Genomic DNA, 11,174 nt, shown 5'->3' with positions numbered 1-11,174 from the left:
GTCTTCTCATATGTTTGTGAGGATTAAGTGGGTTAATATGTGTAAAGTCATTATAATAGTGCCTGGCACATAGTAAGCACTCAACAACTTGTTAGCTGTTGATTTAAAAAAAAAAAGACAGGAAGAAAAAGTGTGGGGTGAGGAAGAAGAGACTGGGCAGGAGGAGGGATGGGCAACGTGGGCACACGTTATCATCAGCACACTAGTATTAATATTAGCACGATGGCACATGCATGCAAGAATTACTTTTGAACCCCAGATGTCACACTCGGTCACAGAGAAAGATACCCCGGTTTCTGGCTTATCCTGTCTTCAAACCATGAAGCCTCTGCAACATGTAACATATGACAGCAAGCAAAGCAGTGGAAACAAGACAGGGGCCTGGTGGAAATCACTTGACAGAGCTCACCCAGGCCCTGCTGATTGCATTTCTGTGTCACTCTCAGCTGAAAGAAAAACCCCAGGTCAGCAGAAATCTATCGCTTGTGCCTGTTACCCAGTCGCTCTCCTAACAGAAGGCAGATAACGAGAATTGTGTCACTGCCCCAGGAGGGTGGTTGATGGAACTGGAAAACCTGGCAGGCAGCTGGGAAGGCAGAGGAAGGAGCTCTGTGTGAGGGGCCCTGCCCAGGGCCTCGTTCCTGAATTCAAGATAGGCTGAGGGTGTCAACAAAATGCACTCAAGAGAAATGCTTTGACTAGCTAACCATGATTAGATAGATAGATATATATAGTTTATATATAGAAAAAGAACATATATAATCTAAGTTAAGTGACAAAAATTTAGACTGTCTCCAACACTTTCCCGTAGATGGGGAGGTTTCAACAGCTTCTTTCTGTTTATTGGGCTTTGACTGCCCAACCCTGTGCTGAGCACTTTATAGACATAATCTCATTTCATCCTCACAACTGACTCATAAAACAAGCACTGTTTTATAGGTGAAGAACCTAGAGCCCAGAGATTTTAAGTAACTTGCCCAAGATGACACAATATGTTAAGTGATAGAATGGGGATCCGATCCAGGCATCAGACTCGGGAGCTTACATTCCTCGCCCCCACATCATACTAATTTGATCACTTTCAACACTCCTTTTGTTCTAAACAAATGAAAGGATATTTTTAAGTTCACTTTTTGTTGGAGTAGGACTTGATGTGCTACAATTTATAAAGTAGAGATTATAGCACTGAAAGTTCTTCCTACACCGGTATTGAACCAGAAACTAACCAACTTTTTTTTTTTTTTAAGAAATTGAAAAAGCAGCTGTTTTTGTTTTCATTTTTTATTGTTGTTCTAGTTGACCAGAGATGATGCTCCCTTCAAGGAAGAGAATGGACATCTCATCCAAGGGACTGAGTTATTATTCCAAAGAGGATGTAGCTCTTTTTCCCCATAGCTCCTGCCTCCAGAATTTAAATACATCATCAGAAACTGGATACTTCTCACCATTAGCCCAGCTCCAAACCCTCAGAGCATGATAATACTTGAGGACTTTCTAAAAGGAAATGGCTTCTCCAGGCAGCTGAGGAATCTCTCCTATGCTCCTTGTTGGTGAATTTATGTATATTTACAAAAAGCTTTTACACGTGTTATAAATATGTATATTTGTAACAATTTGTAACACAGATACTTTCTGTACCCAAAAGTATGCATCTTGTCCCTCAAAGTTTTTAGAATACATTAAATTCAAGAGATCCTTTACATGAGGTAACGACGCTTTTTTTTTTTTTTTAAGATTTTATTTGACAGAGAGACACAGCGAAAGAAGGAACACAAGCAGGGGGAGTGGGAGAGGGAGGAGCAGGCTTCCCATGGAGCAGGGAGCCCAATGCGGGCCTCGATCCCAGGACCCCGGGATCATGACCTGAGCCGAAGGCAGACGCCCAACGACTGAGCCACCCAGGCTCCCCTAACCACACTTTTTTTTAATGATAGAGGCATGAGGTGTAAAAAAGATTAGAAGTAGGTAGTGGTCAACTCCACTTTGAATGGGCGAATTACTCAGCAATGCTGTGAGTTGCAGCCCACTTAGAAGGAGGTGGCTCCCACATGAATTTACAGCTATGCCCATCAGCCTGCCAAGTGGCACCCCCATGATTTCTCCAAAATGCCACTTTCTTATAGCAAAGTGGTGCATCTGTTCCTAGCACTAGGCAGTGGTCAGAATGCAAGCCTCATCACAACATCAAATAATACAACTTTCTTATTGAAAAAAAAAGACTCTAGGTAATTTTAATTTTGCACTTGCTTTAAGAAAACTTCAAAGGTTGAGTAGCGTGGCAGTTAATAATTTGACCTTTGGGGCGCCTGGGTGGCTCAGTCGGTTAAGCGCCTGCCTTCAACTCACGTCATGATCCCAGGATCCTGGGATCGAGTCCCACATTGGGCTCCCTGCTCGGCGGGGAGCCTGCTTCTCCCTCTCCCTCTGCCTGCCTCTCTGCCTACTTGTGCTCTCTCGCTCGCTCTCTGTTAAATAAATAAATAAAATCTTTAAAAAAAATAATAATTTGACCTTTGGAGTCAGACAGACTCAGAACCAAATCCCAGCTCTGCTACTCACTTGAGAGACTTGGGGCAAGTTCCTTACAACTTTCTTTTTATTCATGTGTGTGAACCAAGGATAATAATAGTATCTATCTCATGGGGTTGTCACGAGGCTTAAGTGAGAAAATGTATGTAAATTGCTTAGTGGAGTGCTGGGCTTATAAGAAGGGCTCAATAAGTGTTAAACAAATTTCTATTTTTTATCCCAGGTTGTGGTATTTCGTTAGCAGCCTTAATGGACTAAGACAAAGTATCGGAAGGCAAGCTACCAACTGTTGAGTGCACAGGTATAAACAAATGGCTAGATTTGTATACCCCACCAGAGATAATGAGATTGGGCTATTTGATACATTTGGCAGTAACAATGCCATGTTATTTGGGGTCGGCTAGTCTTTGTGGGCACCGCAGCTCTGGTCTGTGTGCTTCTTACCATCTGCAGATCCCAAGGGCACCCCGAGACACTCACTGGGAAGTGCTATGAGTGACATCTGGGGAGGGAGGGGAGGTAAGTGAGAACAAGCAAGTGGAAAGGGACATGGCTATTGGGAGGAAGGGGGAAAGGATTAGAGGCAAAACTGGGAAGTCAAGAAATACATCATCCAAAACTCATCACTTACTGACAGCATTTGGGTGTGACTCTTCCTGCTTGGTGAATAGGAGAAAAAAAAAATCAGCTTTTGGACCATTTCCAATTCAAATGGAAGCAAAAAACAAAACAAAAACCTTCAGAGGTACAAGAAACGGAGAAACTCTCCCCCTGCCCAATATGCATTCTAAACCCAGGAATCGTTTTTGCTATAAGTTAAGTTCCGTGTCACTTAATAATTTACAAAAAGCTTTTACACGTGTTATTGAATGCCATCAGAAACATTTCCACACTGGGCGCCTGGGTGGCTCAGATGGTTAAGCGTCTGCCTTCGGCTCAGGTCATGATCCCGGGGTCCTGGGATCGAGTCCCGCATCGGGCTCCCTGCTCCTTGGGAGCCTGCTTCTCCCTCTGCTTCTCTCTCTCTCTCTCCCTCTCTCTCTCCCTCTGTCTCTCATGAATAAATAAATAAAATCTTAAAAAATAAAAAAATAAATAAAATCTTAAAAAAAAAAAGAAACATTTCCACACAAACAGCAAATTTCTTCACCGCTAGCTTCGCCTTATTCTTTAGACTAGGGTCCATCCCTCCACCGCTCATCCACAGTTCCACTCTCTGCAGTTTTGGTCACCTGCACACCTTCCAGTATGATCTGGAAGGTGACCCTCCTGATGTAGCCTCAGAAAGTCAATAGTAGCCTAACACAATGTCACGATGCCTACGTCGTCCACCTGCCTTCATGCCATCATGAAGGTACTAAATCTCACATCATCACCAGGAGGGTGAGTACAGTACAGTAAGGTATTATGAGAGCAACCACATTCACATAATATTTATTACAGTTCATTTCTATACTTATTCTATTTTATTATTGGTTGTTATGTTCATCTCTTACTGCGTCCAATTTATAAATTAGACTTTATCATAGATATGTATGTATAGGAAAAAAACATAGTATATATAGTGTTTGGTAGTATCTGTGGTTTCAGGCATTCACTGTGGGTCCTAGAACATACCCCACGCAACTACTGTATATGAAAATGAGAGAGTCCATTTGCCCAAGAAATTGCGGGAATAATTGTGCGTGCATTAAAATAAAACCTATAAATAAATACATTTACCTTTATCTGCCAAAGGCACCGGTTCAGCATTCAAGGTTATGTAGGAGAGACACCTAGGTTTTGGAGCCACTCAAGTCTGGGATATAATCTTGGCTCTATCCATTATTAGCAACTGGGCATATCCCTTAACTTCTCTGAGGTCCGTGTTCTCATTTATAATCTGGAGGTAGAGATATCATCCTGTCACACGGTGGCTGTGAGAATCAAAGGAGATAGCATAGTGGAGAGCCTGCATGGTGCTCTAATAGTAAACAGTTGACAAAAAGTGGCTGCTTTCTTTACCTTCTGGCTGGCATCATTCCCAGAAATATTGTTGATTTCTTTTTTTTTAAATTTTTTACTTTTGTGTTAATCACCATACATTACATCATTAGTTTTTGATGTAGTGTTCCATGATTCATTGTTTGTGCATAACACACAGTGCTCCACGTAGAATGTGCCCTCTTTAATACCCACAACCAGGCTAACCCATCCCCCCACCCTCCTCCCCTCTAGAACCCTCAGTTGGTTTTTCAGAGTCCATCGTCTCTCATGGTTCGTCTCCCCCTCCGACTTCCCCCCCTTCATTCTTCCCCTCCTGCTATCTTCTTCTTTTTCTTTTTTCTTAACATATGTTGCATTATTTGTTTCAGAGGTACAGATCTGTGATTCAACAGTCCTGCACAATTCACAGCGCTCACCATAGCACATACCCTACCCAATGTCTATCACCCAGCCACCCCATCCCTCCCACCCCCCACCACTGAACAACCCTCAGCAACCCTCAGTTTGTTTCCTGAGATTAAGAATTCCTCATATCAGTGAGGTCATATGATACATGTCTTTCTCTGATTGACTTATTTCACTCAGCATAACACCCTCCATTTCCATCCACGTTGTTGCAAATGGCAAGATCTCATTCCTTTTGATGGCTGCATACTATTCCATTGTGTATATATACCACCCCTTCTTTATCCATTCATCTGTCGATGGACATCTTGGCTCTTTCCACAGTTTGGCTATTGTGGACATTGCTGCTATAAACATTGGGGTGCACGTACCCTTCGGATCCCTACATTTGTTTCTTTGTGGTAGATACCCAGTAGTGCAATTGCTGGATCATATGGTAGCTCTATTTTCAACTGTTTGAGGAACCTCCATACTGTTTTTCAGAGGGGTTGCACCAGCTTGCATTCCCACCAAAAGTGTAGGAGGGTTCCCCTTTCTCCGCATCCCCACCAACATCTGTCCTTTCCTGACTTGTTAATTTTAGCCATTCTGACTGGTATGAGGTGGTTTTTGATTTGGATTTCCCTGATGCCGAGCGATGTTGAGCACTTTTTCATGAGTCTGTTGGCCATTTGGATGTCTTCTTTGCAAAAATGTCTGTTCATGTCTTCTGCCCATTTCTTGATTGGCTTATTTGTTCTTTGGGTGTTGAGTTTGTTAAGTTCTTTATAGATTTTGGATACTAGCCCTTTATCTGATATGTCATTTGCAAATGTTTTCTCCCATTCTGTCGGTTGTCTTTTGGTTTTGTGGACTCTTTCTTTCTCTGTGCAAAAGCTTTTTATCTTGATGAAATCCCAATAGTTCATTTTTGCCCTTGCTTCCCTTGCCTTTGGCGATGTTTCTAGGAAGAAGTTGCTGCGGCTGAGGTCGAAGAGGTTGCTACCTGTGTTCTCCTTTAGGATTTGGATGGACTCCTGTCTCACGTTTAGGTCTTTCAACCATTTGGAGTCTATTTTTGTGTGTGGTGTAAGGAAATGGTCCAGTTTCATTCTTCTGCATGTGGCTGTCCAATTTTCCCAACACCATTCATTGAAGAGACTGTCTTTTTTCCATTGGACATTCTTTCCTGCTTTGTCAAAGATGAGTTGACCATAGAGTTGAGGGTCCATTTCTGGGCTCTCTACTCTATTCCATTGATCTATGTGTCTGTTTGTGTGCCAGTACCATACTGTCTTGATGATGACAGCTTTGTAATACAGCTGGAAGTCTGGAATTGTGATGCTGCCAGCTTTGCTTTTCTTTTTCAACATTCCTCTGGCTACTCGGGGTCTCTTCTGGTTCCATACAAATTTTAGGATTATTTGTTCCATTTCTTTGAAAAAAGTGGATGGTATTTTGTTGGGGATTGCACTGAATGTGTAGATTGCTCTAGGTAGCATGGACATCTTCACAATGTTTGTTCTTCCAATCCATGAGCATGGAACGTTTTTCCATTTCTTTGTGTCTTCTTCAATTTCTTTCATGAGTATTTCATAGTTTTCTGAGTACAGATCCTTTGCCTCTTTGGTTAAATTTATTCCTAGGTATCTTATGGTTTTGGGTGCAGTTGTAAATGGGATCGACTCCTTGATTTGTCTCTCTTCTGTCTTGTTGTTGGTGTATAGGAATGCCACTGATTTCTGTGCATTGATTTTATATCCTGCCACTTGACTGAATTCCTGTATGAGTTCTAGCAGTTTTGGGGTGGAGTCTTTTGGGTTTTCCACATACAGTATCATATCATCTGCAAAGAGTGAGAATTTGACTTCCTCTTTGCCGATTTGGATGCCTTTGATTTCTTTTTGTTGTCTGATTGCTGTGGCTAGGACTCCTAATACTATGTTGAATAGCAGTGGTGATAGTGGACATCCCTGCCGCGTTCCTGACCTTAGGGGGAAAGCTCTCAGCTTTTCCCCATTGAGAATGATATTCGCTGTAGGTTTTTCATAGATGGCTTTTATGATATTGAGGTATGTACCCTCTATCCCTATACTCTGAAGAGTTTTGATCAAGAAAGGATGCTGTACTTTGTCAGATGCTTTTTCTGCATCTATTGAGAGGATCATATGATTCTTGTTCTTTCTTTTATTAATGCATTGTATCACGTTGATTGCTTTGCGGATGTTGAACCAACCTTGCAGCCCAGGGATAAATCCCACTTGGTCACGGTGAATAATCCTTTTAATGTACTGTTGGATCCTATTGGCTAGTATTTTGGTGAGAATTTTTGCATCCATGTTCATCAAGGATATTGGTCTGTAATTCTCCTTTTTGATGGGGTCTTTGTCTGGTTTGGGGATCAAGCTAATGCTGGCCTCATAAAATGAGTGTGGAAGTTTTCCTTCCATTTCTATTTTTGGGAACAGCTTCAGGAGAATAGGTATTAATTCTTCTTTAAATGTTTGGTAGAATTCCCCTGGGAAGCCATCTGGCCCTGGGCTTTTGTTGGTTGGGAGATTTTTGATGACTGCTTCCATTTCCTTAGTGGTTATAGGTCTGTTCAAGTTTTCTCTTTCTTCCTGGTTCAATTTTGGTAGTTGATACATCTCTAGGAATGCATCCATTTCTTCCAGGTTATCTAATTTGCTGGCACAGAGTTGCTCATCATATGTTCTTATAATTGTTTGTATTTCTTTGGTGTTGGTTGTGATCTCTCCTCTTTCATTCATGATTTTGTTGTTTTGGGTCATTTCTCTTTTCTTTTTGATAAGTCTGGCCAGGGGTTTATCAATCTTGTTAATCCTTTCAAAGAACCAGCTCCTCGTTTCGTTGATCTGTTCTACTGTTCTTTTGGTTTCTAGTTCATTGATTTCTGCTCTGATCTTTATTATTTCTCTTCTCCTGCTGGGCTTAGGCTTTATTTGCTGTTTTTTCTGTAGCTCCTTTAGGTGTAGGGTTAGGTTGTGTATTTGAGACCTTTCTTGTTTCTTGAGAAAGGCTTGTATTGCTATACACTTTCCTCTCAGGACTGCCTTTGCTGCATCCCAAAGATTTTGAACAGTTGTGTTTTCATTTTCATTGGTTTCCAGGAATTTTTTTAATTCTTCTTTAATTTCCTGGTTGACTCATTCTTTAGTAGGATGCTCTTTAGCCTCCATGTATTTGAGTTCTTTCCAAGTTTCCTCTTGTGATTGAGTTCTAGTTTCAATGCATTGTGGTCTGAAAATGTGCAGGGAATGATCCCAATCTTTTGGTACCCATTGAGACCTGATTTGTGACCTAGGATGTGATCTATTCTGGAGAATGTTCCATGGGCACTAGAGAAGAATGTGTATTCCGTTGCTTTGGGATGGAATGTTCTGAATATGTCTGTGAAGTCCATTTGGTCCAGTGTGTCATTTAAAGTCTTTATTTCCTTGTTGATCTTTTGCTTAGATGATCTGTCCATTTCAGTCAGGGGGGTGTTAAAGTCCCCCACTATTATTGTATTGTTGTCAATGTGTTTCTTTGCTTTTGTTATTAATTGCCTTATATAATTGGCTGCTCCCATGTTCGGGGCATAGATATTTACAATTGTTAGATCTTCTTGTTGGATAGACCCTTTAAGTAGGATATAGTGTCCTTCCTTGTCTCTTATTACAGTCTTTGTTTTAAAATCTAATTTGTCTGATATGAGGTTGCCACCCCAGCTTTCTTTTGGTGTCCATTAGCATGGTAAATGGTTTTCCACCCCCTCACTTTCAATCTGGGGGTGTCTTTGGGTCTAAAATGAGTCTCTTGCAGACAGCATATCGATGCGTCTTGTTTTTTAATCCAATCTGATAGCCTTTGTCTTTTGATTGGGGCATTTAGCCCATTTACATTCAGGGTAACTATTGAAAGGTATGAATTTAGTGCCATTGTATTGCCTGTAAGGTGACTGTTACTATATATTGTCTGTGTTCCTTTCTTGTCTATGCTGCTTTTAGGCTCTCTCTTTGCTTAGAGGACCCCTTTAAATTTTTTTGTAGGGCTGGTTTCGTGTTTGCAAATTCCTTTAGTTTTTGTTTGTCCTGGAAACTTTTTATCTCTCCTTCTATTTTCAGTGACAGCTTAGCTGGATATAGTATTCTTGGCTGCATATTTTTCTCGTTTAGTGCTCTGAAGATATTATGCCAGTCCTTTCTGGCCTGCCAGGTCTCTGTGGATAGGTCTGTTGCCAATCTAATGTTTCTACCATTGTAGGTTACATATCTCTTCTCCCGAGCTGCTTTCAGGATTTTCTCTTTGTCTCTGAGACTCGTAAGTTTTACTATTAGATGTCGGGGTGTTGACCTATTTTTATTGATTTTGAGAGGGGTTCTCTGTGCCTCCTGGATTTTGATGCCTGTTTCCTTCCTCACATCAGGGAAGTTCTCTGCTATTATTTGCTCCAATATACCTTCTGCCCCTCTCTCTCTTTCTTCTTCTTCTGGGATCCCAATTATTCTAATGTTGTTTTGTCTTATCGTATCGCTTATCTCTCGAATTCTGCCCTTGTGATCCAGTAGTTGTTTATCTCTCTTTTTCTCAGTTTCCTTATTTTCCATCATTTGGTCTTCTATATCGCCAATTCTCTCTTCTGCCTCATTTATCCTAGCAGTTAGTGCCCCCATTTTTTATTGCATCTCATTAATAGCCTTTTTGATTTCGACTTGGTTAGATTTTAAATCTTTTATTTCTCCTGAAAGGGTGTCTCTAATAACTTCCACGCTTTTTTCAAGCCCAGCTAGTATCTTTAAAGTCATGATTCTGAACTCTAGGCCGACATCGTACTAATGTCCGTATTGAGTAGGTCCCTGGCTGACGGTACTACCTCTTGTTCTTTTTGCTGAGGTGATTTTTTCCATCTTGTCATTTTGTCCAGAGGAGAATAGATGAATGAGAGAACAAAATGCTAACAGGTTAACAATGTCCCCAGCAAATATACTCGATACAAATCAGAAAAGACCTGAAACCAGGGGAAAAGAAAGGGAAAGAAAGAAAAATGAAAGGAAAAAAAAAAAGAAAAAGATAAAAACAAAAACAGAACAATACAAAAAAAAACAGAATATGATCAAATATGATCAGGCTAGTGCATAGATCAGTGCTACACACTAGATTTTGGGCGTATTTTGGTCTGTTAGAAAAAAGTGCCTCCTAAAATTTTAAAGGAAGAAAGACTTATATATGTACAAAATAAGGGTTGATACAATGAAGGGATGGAAGATGACTGTAAAGATGAAAATTATAAAAGATTTTATAAAAGGAATTGATAAGAAGTTGTTTGAAAAACGAAAGAAGAAGATTAAAAAAAAAAAGGAAAAAAAGGGGAGAGAATGTGATCGGCAGGAGACTAGAACAAAGGCATACACTAGTGATTTAGGGTATATTTTGAGGTATGAGAAGAAACTGTATCTCAAAATTTTAAAGAGAGAACAACTTATATATATATGCCAAAAATAAGGGTAACTACGATGAAGGGATAAAATATGACCCTAAAAATGAAAAATAAAAAATGTTTTTTTTAAAAAAGGGATTGATAAGTGGATAGTAACTGAGCCAAGATGTGGAATCGGCTGGCTCTTCGTCAGATTGCCCAGAGGACCATAAGTACTGCTTCACGCAGGCAGTTTGAAAATAAAGTTCCAGAGAAACAAAAGCTATTTCAGGAGGATAATGGAATTCCAGTGCATCTGAAGGGTGGAGTAGCTGATGCCCTCCTGTATAGAGCCACTATGATCCTTACAGTTGGTGGAACAGCATATGCCATATATCAGCTAGCTATGGCTTCATTTCCCAAGAAGCAGGATTGACTTCAGTTTATCATCTCAGCAGGCAGTTGGTTCAGTTCCATTCTGCTCTCTATGGACCAGATAAATAAATGAGTTCTTCTTTGGGGATCAATAAAAAAAAAAAAAAAAAAAAAAAAAAGGGATTGATAAGATGTTGGTTGAAAAGGGGAAAAAGAAAAATTAAAAAAAACAGTTAAAAAAATTAACTTTGAAAAACTAATGAATCATGGTACAAAAGCCATGAATGCTATGTGCAGTATTCCCCTAGTGCTGGAGTTTGCCCATTCTCCTTGATCAGTAAACTTGGTCTTGGCTTGCGGACTGTTCTTGCTGATCTTCTGGGGGAGGGGCCTGTTGCCGTGGTTCCCAAATGTCTTTGCCGGAGGCGGAATTGCCCCGCCCTTGCCGGTCCAGGCCATGTAATCTGCTCGGCTTTGCTCT

General features: G+C 40.6%; 1 pseudogene; it reads left to right on the top strand.

Moving 5' to 3' along the window:
• The first annotated feature begins 10,485 nt into the window (after positions 1–10,485).
• On the top strand, positions 10,486–10,836 carry LOC141371023 (cytochrome c oxidase subunit 7A2, mitochondrial pseudogene; annotated as a pseudogene).
• The last annotated feature ends 338 nt before the right edge of the window (positions 10,837–11,174 follow it).

Source organism: Callorhinus ursinus, unplaced genomic scaffold (genome assembly GCF_003265705.2).
Source record: "Callorhinus ursinus isolate GAN/ISIS: 27379988/994484 unplaced genomic scaffold, GSC_fseal_2.0 scaffold54, whole genome shotgun sequence".
Taxonomy (NCBI): domain Eukaryota; kingdom Metazoa; phylum Chordata; class Mammalia; order Carnivora; family Otariidae; genus Callorhinus; species Callorhinus ursinus.
Note: the sequence above shows the minus strand (reverse complement) of the source record. Positions and strands in the feature narration are given on the sequence as shown.